This window comes from Saimiri boliviensis, chromosome 4, assembly GCF_048565385.1.
Source record: "Saimiri boliviensis isolate mSaiBol1 chromosome 4, mSaiBol1.pri, whole genome shotgun sequence".
NCBI classification, from domain to species: Eukaryota; Metazoa; Chordata; class Mammalia; order Primates; family Cebidae; genus Saimiri; species Saimiri boliviensis.
In genome coordinates, this window is record NC_133452.1 from 50431394 (window position 1) to 50449714 (window position 18321).

The window sequence follows — 18321 nt, forward strand, 5'->3', positions numbered from 1 at the left end:
TAGTTGATTTTCTGAACAGGACAATGTAGGTTTCTATGCATCCCATAAAGCAAGTTCATGCTGGGGAAACGATCTAGGATTTGAAGTCACAACACTCAATTTTAATTATCTATGTTAAACATTTATGAGCTATGCAATCTTGAGCAGTTTCTTTACCATCTCTGAAACCCGTGTTTTTCTCCTACTAAAGGAATAATCACAGTATTAGCTTCCTAGGGATATGTCAACAAAGTACCGAAAACGGGCTACCTTAAAACAACAGAAAAGTATTCTTTCACAGTTCTGAACACTAAAAGCTGAAAATCAAGGTGCCAGCAGGTTTGGTTCTTTCTTAGGAGCCTTTAGGGAGAATCTGCCCCATACCTCTTTCCTAGTTCCTGGTGGTTGCCAGAAATCCCTGGTACCTGCAGCTTGTAGCTATATAGCACCAGTGTTTGTCATCCTCCCTTTGCGTGTCTGTGTTCTCAGTTGGTATGCTTTTTCTCTGTGTGTCTAAATTTTCTTCATTTTATAGAGACAGCAATAATTGGATTAGGGGCTATCCTCATCCAGTATAACCTCATCTTAACTTGATTACATCTGCAGAGACCCATTTCTAAATAAGGTCACATTCATAGCTACTGAGTTCAGGACTTCAACATATCTTCCAGGGTGACACAATTCAACCACAACACTCCCCCTCCAGGAGGTCTATAAGAATTAAGTGCATTCTGTAGATGCTGAGGCTTCATGCTGGATAGGAGTAATGAACATGACTAAACTGACATTTAGCTTGTTTGCCTTCTGAATGCAAGAACTTCCTTCTCCTTAATGCCGCTTGACTCACAGTGTTACATCCATTCTTGTTTTCTGAGTTCCTCTCTAGTTCCAACCGGGACTGCATTCACTGTGAGTTGTTAAATGTTCAATGTCATTTTCATCCCTGGGAGGATGAAGAATGTTAAGTGTGGACTTCAGTAGATCGAGTCTGGCTTTATAAACTTTCTAATTTTTGTTGCCTTTGGTCTCTGAATAATACGCTCTCTGCTGCGTTGCATTATCCTCCTTGTCCTAGAAGAAACCCTGTGCCTGGGATGATATCGGAAAGTGACACCATCAGGGCTTCGAGGTCATTCCGAACTTTCCCAGCCTATTCAGTAGTCACCACATCCATAAATACCACACCCCAGAGAGGCTTGGGCTGCATCACTGATATATTGTCTTCAGATGTTCGCCCGTGTCCTACATAACATTCTCCAAGCTGGAGCATACAAAACAGATTTGCTGGGAGTAGGGACAGAAATGATTAACTACCAATTTAACTATATTGCTGCTACATGGCTGACGAACCTATATGCCCTGCATCCTAGAGGAATAACCATTTCCCAACAGAGGAAAATCAGCATTTCTAGGAAAGAGAAAATTCAGGGATGATTATTTGGGCTTAGACAGGATTTGTTGTATAATTCCTTTAAGGAGATGATGTAATAAAATAATAATGTGTTTTGCTTCAAATTTCTCTGCACTCCTCTATTGGAATAGGTGCTACTGAATATTTATCACACGGCTTCTTTCCAGAATATGCAGCTCTGGGGCCCCAAGATGGCCTTTTTTTTTGTAACGAGTTTATGGGTTTGGTGCAGTGGCTCACCCCTGTAATCCCAGCACTTTAGGAGGCCGAGGTAGGCGGATCACTTCAGATCAGGGGTTCAAGACCAGCCTGGCCAACATGGCAAAACCCCGTCTCTACTAAAAATACAAAAATTAGCCAGGCATGGTAGCACATACCTGTAGTCTCTGCTACTCGGGGGCGCTAAGGCAGGAGAATCACTTGAATCTGCGAGTCAGCGGTTGCAGTGAGCAAGATCATGCCACTGCACTCCAGCCTGGGTGACAGAGTCAGACTCTGTCTCAGAAAAATAAAATAAAATAAAGGAGTTCAGGAAAAGGATTCCCCAATCCCCCCATGCAGCCTCCTGCATGCAGGCCCCTCTGGTCCGTGCCAACGCTGCACTCGACTGTTGAACTGCAGCCAACTAGAAGAAAGAAGTGACAAACTCAGTGACAAACTTCTCAGAGGCTTGGACAGGGCCACCTGGTGATTTATTTACAGAGGCAGCTTTGCTGTAAGGTCAACACCAGGGCAATTCGACTAGGCAGGTTGCTAAACCCTAAGGCAAAGTCTGAGTTTTAAGTGTTGCTATTTTATTATCTCTGGGTCTAGTTAGTTTTAATGAGCTGTGGCTCTCTAGCAAAAGAATTGAAGAGCAATTCCTAATAAGAACAAACCTTAGAGAAGGACTTGAGACGCAAATGGCTACATTCTCCTTCGCTCTATCACCTACTCTCGGTCATATAAAGTAGCCTTGGCTTCCACATATCCCAGCAGACAGAACATCAGGTGGCTTATCTCCAGTTGTAAATGCCTGCCTAATGCTGCTAATAGCGTAAGTAATTTTGCCAGATAGCCTGGGGAGGATTCCTCAATTTATTACCTAGTTAATCAATTCTAGCATTAATAGAAAAGACAGTGGCTGTAAACCACAATGCAAAATAAAGTGCTGTGTGTAAATCCTAGCAGGGTTCTCCTGCCTGGATTCCAAAAAGTAAAGAGAGACCCTCCCTCGCCTCACTTTCACCAGTTTTCCTGCTTGAAGTGTGGGAAAGGAGATCTCAATTTCTGGCAGAAGCAGCCTCTGTTCGGCTGGTGCCCTTGAGACTCCAAACTGCAACAGCGGAGAAGGAAGGAGAGGGAACCAGATTGCAGGCATTGTGTTGCCAGTGGCTGAAAGGTGCGGATGAGATGATGCTGATTACAAGGACTGAAAGAACGGGGAGAGCATGGTTCTGAAAATGGCTGAGAAAGGAAGAAAGAAGTGCCCTGTGAGTTTGGGAAAGTGGATAATGTATATTGGGTACCCCCTGTGCATTTGTCCTTCAAAGATGAGGCCCGTCCTGCCTGAAGTCAGTTTCACTGCTTCTCCCAGGGGCTCTCTCATGAGGCCAGGGAAAGGGGAGAATCATTTTCACTGAAGAAGCAAATCTGATCAGACAACACACTAGTGTGGGAAATGGCAAACAATAAAGACACGTGACCAGAAAATGCATTATCCTGCTTGCCTTTATTGGCACCCCCTTACATCCTCAGTGTACTCTCCATATCACACCCAAGGCAACTCATGAGGGTAGACTGCACCATTTTCCTCCCGGATGACTTTTCTTCTTGAACATTCTAGTACCCAAGCTTCCTCTTAAGCCCACTTTCACCCACACATTTTTTTTATTAATCCATTTTACAGTTGAAGACCCACACATGTTTAACAACTCCCCACCGCCAGTCCTTAAACCCTCTGACTCAGGGGCCTGAGTGAGCACAGACATTTGCTGCAGAATCCACTCACATCTCACACAGCTGTGCATCCGAAAGAGTTAATTCTTCATTTGCTGTGATTGAATTGGCAGTTTCTCACCTGGAATGAGGAAACTCTAGTCATTTGCTCCAAGGAAAAAAGAGGACTTGAAGACAGTATTTTGTTTCTTTTTCAAAGCTGCTTTTCTAAAGGGGCCACAGGGAGGGATTTGTAAAACTACAGCCTGGACCCTGACAATGAAATGCCAATTAATTTAGTTGTAAATGGGTCACCAAATATCCCCCGTGGTATTTTTTTTTACTTTAAATACTCAACATTATTAGAAAGTTGTAATACTTTAAGAAATTGCTTAGAACCTTGTCTCCCATAAGGAAACAATTCCGTATCTTTTCTTACTTGCTTGAATCTTTTTCCTGACACGTTTTCTGCTATAAAACGAGTCAGGGATTTTCTTTAAAGTGCCTATTTTTTCTCCCCACTACTATCCCTGCAGGTCGGAAATCTTGCTCAACAGAGCACTCACAGTTAAAGATTTCCAGATACTGGCTGCACTATTCTGAGAACAGTGAGTCAAGTGTGATAACCAGAAACAACCTGCTGGGCCCTTCTCTCCAGTAGCTCCAGAGAGGCCTGTGGTTTTGACACTTGACTTTCTAATAAAGAGCAAGCTCTCTGGGCTTCTTTAAAACTCCTCAGGCACTAGAGAAAGAGGCTGATTTAACTTTGGTTGTCCCTGTGTTTCAGTCACTTTGCTGCTCAGTTATATACTGAGAACAAAACTAAAAGGAAAGCAGATAAAACTTGCTTCTGTTTCATGATTTGAGCTGCATGGGGAGAGGAGCCGGCAGGACCAATCCCCACTCCAAGAGAGGTCCGCGTCCTGGCCCCGGAAACTGTGAATGTGCTACCATGCATGGCAAAGGGGCCTCTGCAGATAAGATTCAGTGAAGGATCTTGAGATGGGGAGGTTTTGCAGATTATTCTGGTGGGCCTGATATAACCATAAGAATCCTTATAAGTGAAAAGGAGAGGAAGGAGAGAGTGTGTCAGAGTGGTGGAATATGAGAAAGATTTGACTGGCCATTGCTGGCTTTGAGGATGGAAGGCAGCCATGAGCCAAGAATGCAGGTCACTTCTAGAAGCCGGAAAAGGCAAGGAAATGAATTCTTCCCAAGAGCTTGCATAATCAACCTTGCGGATGTCTTGATTTTACCCCAGTGAGACACATTTTGGACTTCTGACCTCCAGAACTTTAAGATAATACATTGGTGTTGTTTTAAGCCAAGTTTGCAGTAATTTATTATAGCAGCAACAGGAAGCTAACACAGAGAGAAAATTGAAAAACAGTACTATTACAGAAATCAACGAACTCCAGATCCCAAAGTAGGCATTCACATTTGGGTAGCTCACCTATCTCATTTGATCCTACAACAACTGTACTCGAATATAAACCATTTTACTAGACAGTAAACTTCTTGAGGGCAGAGTCTTCCTTTTGGTCACAGCTACATCCTTAGCACCTAGAAAAATGTCTGGCACATAGTAATTGCTCAGTGAATGTTGCATGCATTAGTCAGTACACAACACTCTGACCCGGCTAGGTAGATACAATACAATCCACAGGCACAGTCACCTTTGTTAGGAATGATTGACGTGTTTATTCATCTCTATTTTTCCCATCCTATTCCAAACCACCATCCTTCTGGACACAGCACTGTCTAGACGCAGCCACCTCTGGTCTTCTTCAGTGACTTCTCCATGTTTTAGTCTGAGTAGTCTTTTTCATTTTTTCTTGAGACAGAGACTGGCTCTGTCATTAGGCTGGAGTTCATGGTGCAATCTTGGTTCACTGCAACCTCCACCTCCTGGGTTCAAGCAGTTCTCCTGCCTCAGCTTCCCAAGTAGCTGGAACTACAAGTGTGTACCACCACACCCAGCTAATTTTTGTATTTTTAGTAGAGACGAAGTTTCACCATGATGACCAGGATGGTCTCAATCTCTTGACTTCATAATCCACCTGCCTGAGCCTCCCAAAGTGCTGGGATTATAGATGTGAGCCACTGTGCCTGGCCTAGTCTGAGTAGTCTTAAAAACACATATCAGACTATGTCTCCCCATTATTCCCACCACAGGTCCTGGGACACAGAACAAAATCTTTGCAAGGACCCGATGGCAGCATGCTCTTGCCCATGCCTTCCTGCCCAACTGCATCTCGCATCACTCTTCCCACACCTGCTGTGAATCCAACCAGAAGCTCAATGTGCCAAGTCTCTTCTACCTCAGGACCTGTACACATGCTGTTCCTCTATCTTGGATGCGTTTCCTTCCCCACATGCTCCCACCATTTCTCACAGCTTCCTGCACATCCTTTGCTTTTCTTATCAGGAGTCACCTCCTCAGGAAAACCTTCTGCAGCCCACACCACGAGATTCGCTGATACCTCCCCCAGCCCTCGTGTTCTCATAGCGTTCTATATGTTTCCTTCACAGTATGTATTACTGACTTCTCAATATCCAGCACAAAACTTGGAAGAAAGAAATGCACACTTATGGCATAAAAGAACTTACTGAAAGTTAAGTGATTTCCCTAAATTCATACAGCTTGTCTAAGTGCTGGAGCTAGGGATAGAACACAGGTGTTCTGAACTCTACATCTGTCTGCTATTCCACATGGCCTTGCTAAGAAATCCTACTGGAGTATCTGCAAATCAGAAGAGGAAACACCACAAAGACTGGAGCAGTGACCACTGTGGAGCTGAACCACAGGAAAGTAATAGACCCAAACAAGCCAGCCTGGCACATGGACATCGGAGACAGGGCCTTGGCTCTGAGGACAATGTTTCTTGGTCCAGGAGGAGGAGAGACAGGAGTAGGGCTGCCAACAGCTATAAACCCCACAGAGCCTGACAAACCCCTGACAGATGACTCAGGAAATGGCTGGCACTCACTCACTGGATTTTGCAAGCACATTTGTTGATGAGAATGAAAAGATTATCAAAAGTGAGTTAGCAAATTCTTAGTCTCATAGTAGGTGCCACACTGAATTGTGTCCTCTGAAAATTCTTAAGTTAAAGCCCTAACCTCCAATGTGACTGTATTTGGAAATAAGGCCTTTTGGAAGGTAATTAAGATGAGATGAGATCCAATGTGACTGTATTTGCAGATAGGGCTTTTAGGAGATAATTAAGGTTGAATGTGGTCATATGGGTGGGGTCTCAATCAGATAGGACTGGTTTTAAAACAAGAGAGAGAAAGATCTCTCCCCTTTTCTTATCTCTCTTCTCTTTCTCTCTCTCTCTGGCACACACACACAGGAAAGGCCATGTGAGGTCGCAGTGCGAAGGCAGCTCTCCGCAAGCCAAGAAGAGAGCCCTCATCAGAACCAGACTGTGCTGGCACCCTGATCCCAGACTTTCAGCCTCCAGAACTGTGAGAAAATAGATGTCTACTTTAAGCAGTCTGTCACCTAGTCTGTACTTTTTTGTGATGGCAGCTGAGCAGACTGGGACAGTGCCCAGATGTTTGTAGCACTAACGTAAATTGTACAATTATTCTGGATAAGAAGATTACAGCAAAATTAATTTCTGCTAAAGTGGTTATAGTAGATATCTGCTATTTTGCCAGTCCAGCATCAATGTCCCCATTGTTTTAATAACAGCACCTTGGTTTTCCTTTGGACAATCCCAGACTTCTCCCAGCACCATGTCAACCCTAACACTGTAGGAGTCATGGTGGAACTGTCAATTACGCCATACCTTTCTCTTGCCAAGAAATGGGCATGTGACCCAAACCAGGCCAGACCGTAGCAGGAATTTGAAAGTTGAGCACAGTGACACAAGAATTGAAAAAACACTGAAGCTAGTTTATTTTCATGATAGTATCTAGGAAAAAATGCGGCCCATCAAGTCCCATCATCTAGATTCCTGGAGCATCCCTAATTCCTTTCCAAAGCCTGGTTGGTCAGTTGCTTCTTCACTTTGATTAAACAATCCATATCCTTCCAAAAAAGATCTTTTCTAGTTTGAACTAGTCAGATTTGGATTTGGTTGCTTGCACCCAAAGAACTTTCAGTGATACACAGGTCTATCAAATCTGTGCTGCCAATTTTTTTTTAGTGCCAATAAATTATCTTGATATCATTATGCAACTAAATGCATATACATATTGAAAGCTCTCTATAATTTGGCAAGAATTTTACTTTTCAAAAGTTTAGTGATTATTATACACATTAGAAAAAATGTGCTATATTTCTGGAAATATTCTTGCTGCTTTTTTTTTTTTCCAACAGGAAAACGCTAATATTATCTAGGGCCATCTGGGTAACAACAGAGTTGATAAGATTTCTATTCTGAAACATTTGAACATTTGGGAGAATAAAGAGAGTAATATCTATTTTAATAATACTAAAATGTTTCAGACCTGAAAAATAGTAGAATTCACCTGATGAATCAATTTCAACAAAATTCTAATCTTCTTTTGCTTGAAGTCTGGTTTTAAGCTTATTATTCTAGTTTAGCTCTACTCTGAGGGAACTCTGAGAGCAAATTACCAAGACTTTTATAGCAACATTTGTGAATTGTGGAAACTCAACTCTCATTTTCAGGCTCAGTCCATTTATACTTTTCTATTATGATAGGGAGGGATGCAAGACGGGAAGATGCTTGATACGTTGTGATGAATATTTAAGAACATTCATTCACTCGCTGAAATAGCCCTTCCATTTTCAATTACGTCTTTTTTAAAGAACACTTTCATTTTTATTTTTTTTATTGAGAAGCATATCATTTTTACAAAAATATTGTCTAAAATGTATCTGTACAGTTTAAAGAATAATAAGCTCAAACGGCATCTGAGAAACAGCATTATCAGTTCCTTATAGCCTTTTGTGTGCTCCTCCTCAATTACTTCCTGATCCTTCTCCCACAGATGTACCTACCATTCTGTATTGGGTATTGACCATTCTCTTTTCTGTATAGTTTTATGCCATATATATGGCTTTCTAAAAAAAAAAAAAAAAAAAAAATTGTGCATATTCCTTGGCAACTTGAGTCTTTTTCTTAATATTGTTTTCTGGATTACCTAAGGGTGATACATGTACCTGTAGTTCATTCATTTTGCATTACTCTATAGTATTTCACTTTATAAGTATACCATAATTAGTTTATCTCCTTATGGATTATTTACTACTGTTTGTTCTTAAGAGCAAGGCTTCTGCAAACATGTTTTCTAGTGCATATGTACAAAAGTATTTTTAAGGAACATACTAGGAGGGAATTGCTGGATCAAAAGTTAGGCACAGGTTCAACTCTCCTACGATATGCAAACATTTCTGGACATGGTTATAGGAGTTTATAGTCCCACAAGCAGGGCATAGTGTTTCAATTGCTCCATACCCTTGGTTTGAGGAGAGGCAACATGATTTAATGCCCCTGGAACCTCTCTCTCTCCCCAGAAAGATGTCAGGAGAATGGAGGACTCAAACATTGTGTTAACTCTTCTGCCTCTGAGTCTTCCCATGTGATTCCAGTGAGTATAACTGTGTCCTCAAGAATGATACACTTTTTTTCTTTCTGTCTTTCTCTCTTTCTTTTTCTTTCTTTTTTTATTTTTATTTTTAATTTTTATTTTTTGAGACAGGGTCTCACTCTGTCATCCAGTGGCACAATCTAGCTCTCTACAGCCTCAACCTCCTGGGCTCAAGTGATCCTCCTGCTTCAGCCTCCTGAGTAGCTGGGACTACATGTGTATGCCACCAGCTCAGCTAATTTACTTTTTTTTTTTGGAGAGGCAGGGTCTCCCTGCGTTACTCAGGCTGGTCTCAAACTTCTGGACTCAAGCAATCCTCCTGTCTTGGCTCCCATGCCCCCAATAGACTTAGATTTGTGCAATAGTATCTTTGGGGGCAAAAGATAACTGAAAACTAACACCTCACAGTTTCGTTTCAGTTTGCATTTCCCTGATAACCAATGAGGTTGACATTTTCCTAAGATTATAGACTATTTTTATTCCCCTTTTTGTAATGGGTTTCCCATTTTTTGTATTAGTTTATTCATCTTGTCCATATTGATTCTTCAAAATTTTATGTCTAGTTATTAATCTTCTGTCAATAGTATAAGTGGCAAATATCTTATCCCAATTTTTAGTTTATCTTTTTTACTCTCATTATTATGTTTTTTGATGATCTGATTTTTAGTTCTCAATGTAATCAAGTGTATTAATCTTTTCCTGTGTGTTGTGCACTTGTGTGTCTTCTTCAAGAAATACTTCCTGCCTGTGCATGAAAGCTCACACCAGTAATCCCAACACTTTGGGAGGCCAAAGCAGAAGGATCACTTGAGCCCAGGAGTTTGAGACCAGCCTGGACAACATAATGAGACCTTGTCCCTACCAAAAAAAAAAAAAAAAAAGTTTTAATTAGCCAGGTGTGTGGTGATACGCACCTGTGTGCTTGTAATAGACACTGTGATGTGACTTGGAGGACCCCTTCTGAGGTGAAGTCATTCTCCCAGCAGCTAAGAGTACTACTGGCAGACAGCCCTCAACTATCAGCCGTCTTTGGCTGAAGAGAGTCACTTTGCCCACATCACACCCATTTCTTGGGGCAGCCTACCTCAGATCACTGGTTAACATTAGGTACAAAGGCCCAACTTACTCACCCCAAATCAGGCCAACTCCAAAGAGCCAGTCTAGTATCAGAGCTCTGTGTAGGGTAGGCAAACGCTTTCCCTGGGCTCTATTGCAGCCCCACTTCTCTTACTTTTACCCAGTCCTACTTCCTTCCTTTCCCTTCCATAGGTGCTAACAACAAGAACACTCTCTAATAATCCTCCTGCATGTTAATCTCCATTTCAGAGTCTTCCTAGGGATCCTAAGCTGTGACATTACTGTTATCAATCCTCAATTAAGTTATAACAAACTAGAAACAGTTCAAAATAAATCAAACTCACACCAAAAAGCCTATATAGGAACTAAGCTATAGAATGCTCTTGGCAACAACCAATTAGCAGAACTTCTGTGCCAAACATTTTGCCAAGCTTTCTCTTCTGAACACGTTTCCTCCTAAGACATGTCTATTTTCAGACCTCTGATGATCCCACAAAATAGCCACAATTGAGTATTAACAAGCAGAATCAAATAAGATTTACTATGGCCCAATTATTCAACTCAGTAAGATGTCTCAAACCAGTAATATTTATGAACAAATCCTATCTGATTTCACTCTTTGCCTAATTTCACTCTGTCCCCTGATATTTCAACTCTCAGTGTTAATTAAAATGACAGGGCCTCATGTGAATATCTGGATCCCAGTCAACCCATCTTCTAAGATCCTCACTATCAAGGGAGAAGTTAATTGAACTCTGATATTCCTGAAAGTGCAGCTTAAAGCCAGACTAATAAGTAGATTTCACCTCAAGTGCCAACTTCCAACAATGCACAGCAACAATTTGGGTCACTGTGTTGCAAAAGATTAAAGAGCTACATCCCCATTCAAAAGACAGCTGCAGCCCACTAGAAATGTCTCTCAGAGGGCAGAAGTAAGGGGTGGCTAATGTGTAGGAAAATAGATTGAGTATGTTTTTTAAAAAAATTTGCAAATGAATGAAAAGTGGCCTTTACAAGTGTAATTACTTTTCTCTTCAAAAATGTGGATTTGGAGTGCATAAATTATAGATACTGGGATCCAGGCAGCTGTTGTAGCACCAGATGACAATTTTAATGATCTTCTGTGGTTGGAGCTGTATCAGAACCTCAAACAAGAGCTCTTGTCCTCTAGCCAAGCCAGCTAGTAGGAGTTACCAGGGTTTGCTGCCAACCAGTTTACTGCAAATTACATAGCATTTGCAACCAATCGGCTGAGAGAAGACAAATACTTAGCAAAAAGGGGCAGGTAAGAGACTAAACCTGATTCTGCAGTTATTAGGGGATGGCTAACAGTGTACATTTATTCTTTATTATGAGAGAAATGGCATATATTCTGATACTCAGTATCATTAAAACTTACACAGAATTTGGCATTTGTTATTTCAAAACAGAAATAAACAAAGGAATGTTTTAATAGGGTAGCAAAGTTTGTAAAATTTTGCTCTCAAAATGAGGCATAATTATGCAAGAAAGGAAATATAACCAAGTTAGCTAGAAATTGAATTGTATTCATTTACAAGCTTTACTTGGAAGAGTTGAATATTAAAAACTATACTATTCTCTCTCATATAACCTCCCTTCCAAATGTTAGTTTGAGAATAAATGAAAGAATAGCTTTATCCCTATAACTCTCCTTACTGCATCTTCCAATACTCCACTGTCTTCCTATGTTAAAATGTATCTATACACAATACAGGACTTTATTTTATGATACAATAGCTTAGGTTATAAAAGTATATAAGACCAGGCACAGTGGCTCATGCCTGTAATCCCAATACTTTGGGAGGCCAGGTGGTAGGATGGCTTGAGTCCATTAATTCAAGACTAGCCTGGGCAAAAACCCTGCATCTACAAAAAAATTTAAATAATTAGTCTAACATAATGGCACATACCTGTGTGCCCAGCTAGTCAGGAGGCTGATGTGGGAGGATTACTTGAGCCCAGGAGGTCAAAGCTGCAGTAAGCCATCATCACACGACTGCATTCCAGCCTGGGCAACAGAGCAAGACTGTCTCCAACTAATAAAAGTGTATGAGTGCCCTCCACACATGGCAAACAAACCTTTGAAAAAAGAATAAGGAAGAAGTCTAAGATTGCTACCAGTCTGCCCAGATGCCTCAGGCAAGGGCTTAAAGAGAGGATTCTGGTTTCCACACTTATTCTACACTTATTGCTGAGCCTTGTAATATTTTTAAATTATTGTTTTATTTAATTAATCCAGGACAATCTTTTAGGAGAAATGATTAGCTGAGAGTCTTTATGTCTTCAGATGGAGGAAATAAAGGGCCATTCCCTTCCACCTTTGACTTAGGAAATTCACTGGCATCAAGAAATACAATTTTGGCTAGGCTTGGTGGCTCACACCTATAATCCCAACACTTTGAGGCCAAGAAGGGCAGATCACCTGAGGTCAGGACTTCAAGTTCTCCCTGCCGGGCCAATATGACAAAACTCCATCACGACGAAAAATATAAAAATTAGCCAGGCGTGGTGGCATATGCCTGTAATCCCAGCTACTCAGGAGGCTGAGGCAAGGAGAATTGTTGAAACTTGGGAGGTGGAGGTTGCAGTGAGCCAAGATCTTACCACTGCACTCCAGCCTAGGTACCGAGTGAGACTCTGTCTGAGCAGAATTCTGAGCAGAACACCAGGTCAAATATCTAATTTGGGTGGACCAGAGGAAAGGCGGATCATTGTTCTGAATTTTTATTTGATATTCAAACTAGAGTTTCAGAGACCTGTTACAAAGACTTGGCTCTTATCATATGATTTCTGGCAGTTAGATGTTTGTTTAAACAAATTAATTTATAAATTTCCACAGTGCAGCAGGGTCTGTCAGGGTAGGCAGTTCTGTGTTTCTTAAACCAGATTGCTAATTTTTTAATATCATTTGGGCTACCTAACATACCCCCCTATAAATCAATAAGAGTATCTTCATTTTATACTAAACTGCTTTTTATGCAGATAGAATTTATTAAATCCTTCCCTGTGACAATCTCTATGGCCTCTCTTCTCCCTGTAACTCCAACTTGTGTCTGTTGGCCAGTGGGCTAGAATGCATTTGATACTATGGAAACATCTGTGTCTCATGGCAATTGAATCTAGGGCATTTATGTCTATTCCCTGAGTCTGGATAAGATCTACAGGAATCTGTCAGTCTTTCATTAAATGCTTATTTCAGAAACAATATACTATTTTCCGATTTGGGGGCTCCCTAAAATTTCATTTCTGGAGCCAAAAGTCTTCCTCAAATGGTGGTTTCCAGATTTTCATCTGTCTGTAAGTAAATTATGTGGATTCTATTTAACAGTTGAAGTTGTTTAATTGGAAAAATATATGACTCATATTCCAAATATTGACATGGAAAAATATATGACTCATACACCAAATACCAACAATCTTCAAGCATTTGGCTTCTTCCTTTAAAAAAAAATGTTTAAATCTTTGCAAGCCTCCATTTTTAGATCTTGCTGTGGATGCTAAGAACTTACAGTGTGTCTCTGCCCCTGGTAGGCTTGAAGTTTATGTAATTAAGTAGATTTTTGCCAAGGGCAAGTATTCCACGAACCCTTAACAATAGAGATTCCCAGGCCACATCCCCAAAGCTTCAGATTTTGTGGACTGGGGGCAGGAGCTGGAAATCTACATGTTTTTAAAACTCCCCTGCTGTTCAATGCTGCTGTGAACCTAAAATTGCTCTAAAAAAGTCTTTCATGCAAATAAGTTAAAAATAAAACAACAATAACAACAAACCCCCTCACATACATGCAAAACACAAAAATGAAAACAAAAACACTCCCCTAGTCAGCTCTCTCAAAGTCAGCTCCCTTTGAGAATCCCTAGGAATTTCTCTAATACAACATTAAGAATCTTAAAGGATTGTTAGCTCCAATGCCTAGTTCCTCTGGTTCCCTCTAGTGGACTAAAATAAAATGGACTTTCTACAACTTCAGTTATGAGTGTGAAACCAGATTGAAAGATATGTAAAGACTAAATTATGAGATGCTTTCAGAAAAAAAGGCTATATGCATCTGGGCCCTAACGGTTAGGAAAGCCCCACCATATCTGCTTCATGGCTTGTTTTGCTGAGAGGCGCCCAGGTTAGCACTCAGTATGTCAGCCATAGGCAGAGCTTTCTCTATGCAATCCTCTGCAGATCACATTTAGGTGTCTTTGCCCAGCCACAGATCCTCAGGAGATCCTGAGAACATGTGCTCAAGGTGATTGGGTTACAGCTTGGTTTTCATACATTTTAGGGACACAGAAGTTAAGGCAAAGACAAAAATGAATGCATGTCAGGTACACATTGGTTTGACCTGGGAAGATGGGACATCTCAGGGAAAGGGCCTTCCAGGTTTTAGGTAAATTCAAAAATTTCCTGATTGGAAATTGGTTGAAAGAGCTGAGCTTTGCCTGAAGAGTTTAAAGTCAGTATAAAGCAATGCTTGAGTTAAGATAAGGGAGATTGCCAAGCTAAGGTTCTTATGTAGATAGATAGAGCCTCCAGGTAGTAGGCTTCAGAGAGAATAGGCAGTCAGTGTTTCTTATTGGACCTTAAAAGGTGTCAGGCTCTCCAGAAAAAGAAAAAGAAAAAGAAAAAAAAAATTAGTAAGGGAAGGAGATTCTCTACAGAATGCAAATTCCAGTCCCCCCACCACCACCATCCACAAGAGACAGCTTTGCAGGACCATTTCAAAATATGTCAAATAAATATATTTGGATGTAAAATACCTTGATTTCCTTCAAGGCCTGCTATTTGCCATGCAATGCTATACCAGAGTCAGGTTAGAATTTGATATTTATTGTAACTGGAGACCTCAATTTTAAAAATATTTTTTGATCACACATTTTCTCCTTCCCTCCTCACTCACCCTTTTATTCCTTCCCTCTCTAGACACACCCCTCCAGTAATACATGTTTATCTAATTATGTTTTTGCTTAAGAAATTTCAGAAGCTAATCTTGAAACAAACCAGGCATAGAGCCCCTGGAGAAACCCTCCTGCTTAGGAGGAGTCTCAAACAATTACTCCACCACTATCTGGCCCAAGACAAGATAATGCCAATCATACTTCCAGATAGGCCACTACCCAAGATAGCCATCAGAATACATACACACAGACCCGTCACCTGGCACTGGTCCCACATGTCTCCCATACCAAATTTCTCTTTAAAAACCCTATGAAAAAAATTTTAAATTTAAGATGGTCTTTGTGACTATAGTCCACCATCTTCTTGGTTTTGCTGGCTTTCCAAAGAAACCTGATTTTCTTCCCACCAATTCTTGTCTCACCTGCTGGCTTTCCAGGGGTTGAGCAGCTGAACCTGGGTTTGGTTACATTACTGCTACAAAGAGTCTGTCAGTCTTATCTTAAGCTCTCTGTTGTAATGTTAATGGTAGTCCCTTGTGCCTAAACTCCAAAGGGAGGAGGTTATAAGGAGGCAGGTCCTACTCTACCCTCACTTTCCAGTGGCCTGAACTAGTGTTTCAGGTTTCTTTGGGATCTCCTGGGCCAGGCAGGGGTACCATTTAGTTGGTTGAGGGGCTTAGAATTTTATTTTTAGTTTACAACTCTAACATTCCCAGTGCCTAAGACAGTGTTTAACACAAAGTAGATGGTCATCTACTTTGAAAGTTTGTTGAATGAGTGAATGAATGCATGAATGAATGAGGGAATGACCTGAGGAACAATTCCACACAGCACATACTCATGCCTCCCTTCTCAACCTTTCTCTCCCCACTCCCAACACTGTTGTAACATCTTGGGAAGGAAGGAGAAATGCTTGCTTTGAAAAAGCTCCCCAGGTGACTTCAGGGTAGCTGCTTTTCTCCTGCTCTCCTGCCTGATAGGGAATTCCTGATCCATTCAATCCTCTCAGCTCCAAACCCAGAGAAGTTAAATGATTTGACCAAGATCACATAATTACACAGTGGCAAAGGCAGGTTTCCCAGGTCTTCGGCAAAGTTCCTTTCTATGAGGTTAACCAGCATTGACAGATACCCAGGATATATCCTCTCACAATCTGCATGTGTTTAGATATTTTTTCTAATGAGTAGGAAACAGTCTAGCTGCTTGTTTCCCACGTCAGACCCTAGGCCCTGCCCTCCTACCGTCATGGGTATAATTCTAAGATGTCCTTCTAGATACTGCACCACTACTAATGTACACACACCTTTTCCCAGTTTTTCAATCGAACACTATCCTAGGTGCAGTACTGTGAAGGGATTTTGCAGTTGAAATTTGAGGCCCAAATCAGTTGACCTTAAGGTAAGGATGATAGGGACAGGACCAGAGAAATTCTATGCAGAAAACGGTGAGTTCCCAGAAAGGGCCCCACCCTCAAGCCCGGGACCACAGTCCAGAGTGAGAATATGCATTCCTGTTTTCCCACTTGAATGTTGCCTTTTCCAAAACCACCCATGGCCTGCCCCACTCTGCATCCTGTACCCATAAAAAACCTTGACCTGGCTGGCAGAGAAAAAAAAAAAACAGCCGAACATTGAGAGGAAAAGGAACAGCTGGATATAGGGGAGAAGCAGCTTGACTTCAGAGGGATGGCTTGATGCGGGACTTTGGAGAAGAGTCCTGGCAGAGAAGGCCTGACTTCAAGGAAAGAGTATCTTTCCATTCCATTCCCATTCCAGCTCCTCTTCCTGCTTAGAGCCACTTCCATTGGCAATAAAATCCCCTGCATTTACTATCCTTAAAATCATTTGTGAAACCTGATTTTTCCTAGATGCCAGGCAGGAGCTTGAGATACAGAGGGCTGTCACACTGACCCTCTACCCTTGCAAAAAGGCAGAGGCTCCACTTAGCTGTTAAACACATAAGCCGCCTGAGGACAGCAAAACTAAAAGCCCACTGACTGTAACACTCCTTCTGGGGCTTCAGGGGTCACAGGTACTCCCCTCTAGATGCTGCCATGGGGCCTGCACATAGTTTTGCTCCTGCTGGTGCCCAGAAGCACTCTCCCTGGCTCCTGCACCCACTCAGCTGTGCTCCCCCTCCGACTAGGGCTGGAGGGCAAGCATGTGAAGCCAACCAAAGCTGCTGGCTAGCTCCAGTGCCTGTATGCCAGTTCCCACCACCTGCAAAGAAGTCAGGGAAAATTTCCTGTTTCAGGGAGATTATTTTTGATGGGTCTGACCCAATCAGACGAGTCCTTAAAGGGACTGGGCTCTTCCTGGAAAGAGAGATTCAAAGCATGAGGGAGATTTGATGCAAAGGAGATTCTCCATTGCTGACTTTTGATGATAGGAGTGCCACATGGTAGGGAACAATGGGCAGCTCTTAAAAGCTGGGAGCAACTCTGCGAGCAAGAAGCTGACAATCACAGTCCTACAACTACAGGGAACAAGATCTTGCCAACAACCTGAACAACCTTGGATGACCCCAAGCCTCAGATTAGAATCACTGGCTGACACCTTAATTTTATTCTTGTGAGATCCTGAGCAAAGAACCTAGCTGTGTCATGCCTGGATTTCTAACCTGTAGAACTGTGAACTAATAAACTGTTGTTTTAAGCCATTAAACTTATAGTGGTTGGTTATGCAGTAACAGAAAATGAATAGACCCTCTACACTGAAACTACAACAGAACATATTCAGAAAAATTCTATGAGTCTGAGTGACTGGAGTGCTGGCGGGAGGTCCCCCACTTACTGGCTTGCTAGCTGCTTCCAACAACTTCCCTTGGCACATACAATGAGCAAGACTCTGGAAACTCCTCACGGAAAGTTGACCTATTGGTCCACTGTGTAATTACATCAACTCTTCTGGGAATGTAAAAGTAGTTTGCCAGTTATGGCTGCAAAATTGTAGATATTTACACGTCAGAAAATTCATGCTATCCAACAATGGTAGGCAAATTGGTGTGCCCATTTGGTTTATAACCAACTCTTCAATAAATGTAAATACATTAGCTTTAAAAAAAAAAAAAGAAATAATACCCAGCACTTTGGGAGGCCAAGGCAGGCAGATCACAAGGTCAGGAGTTCGAGACCAGCCTGGCAAACACAGTGAAACTTCGTCTCTACTAAAAATACAAAAATTAGCTGGGCATGGTGGTGGGCACCTGTAGTCCCAGCTACTTGGAGGCTGAGGCAGGAGAATTGCATGAACTCAGAAGGCAGAGGTTGCAATGAGCCAAGACCACACCATTGCACTCCAGCCTGGGCGACAGAGTGAGACTCTGTCCCAAAATAATAATAATAATAATAATATTTTGTTATTGGACTTGCTGAAAGATATCAAGACAGTAATTTTTAACCATACACGTGTTCATTGATGGATTGATTAATAAAGCTGATTCAAGTCGTAGACTAGACTTGT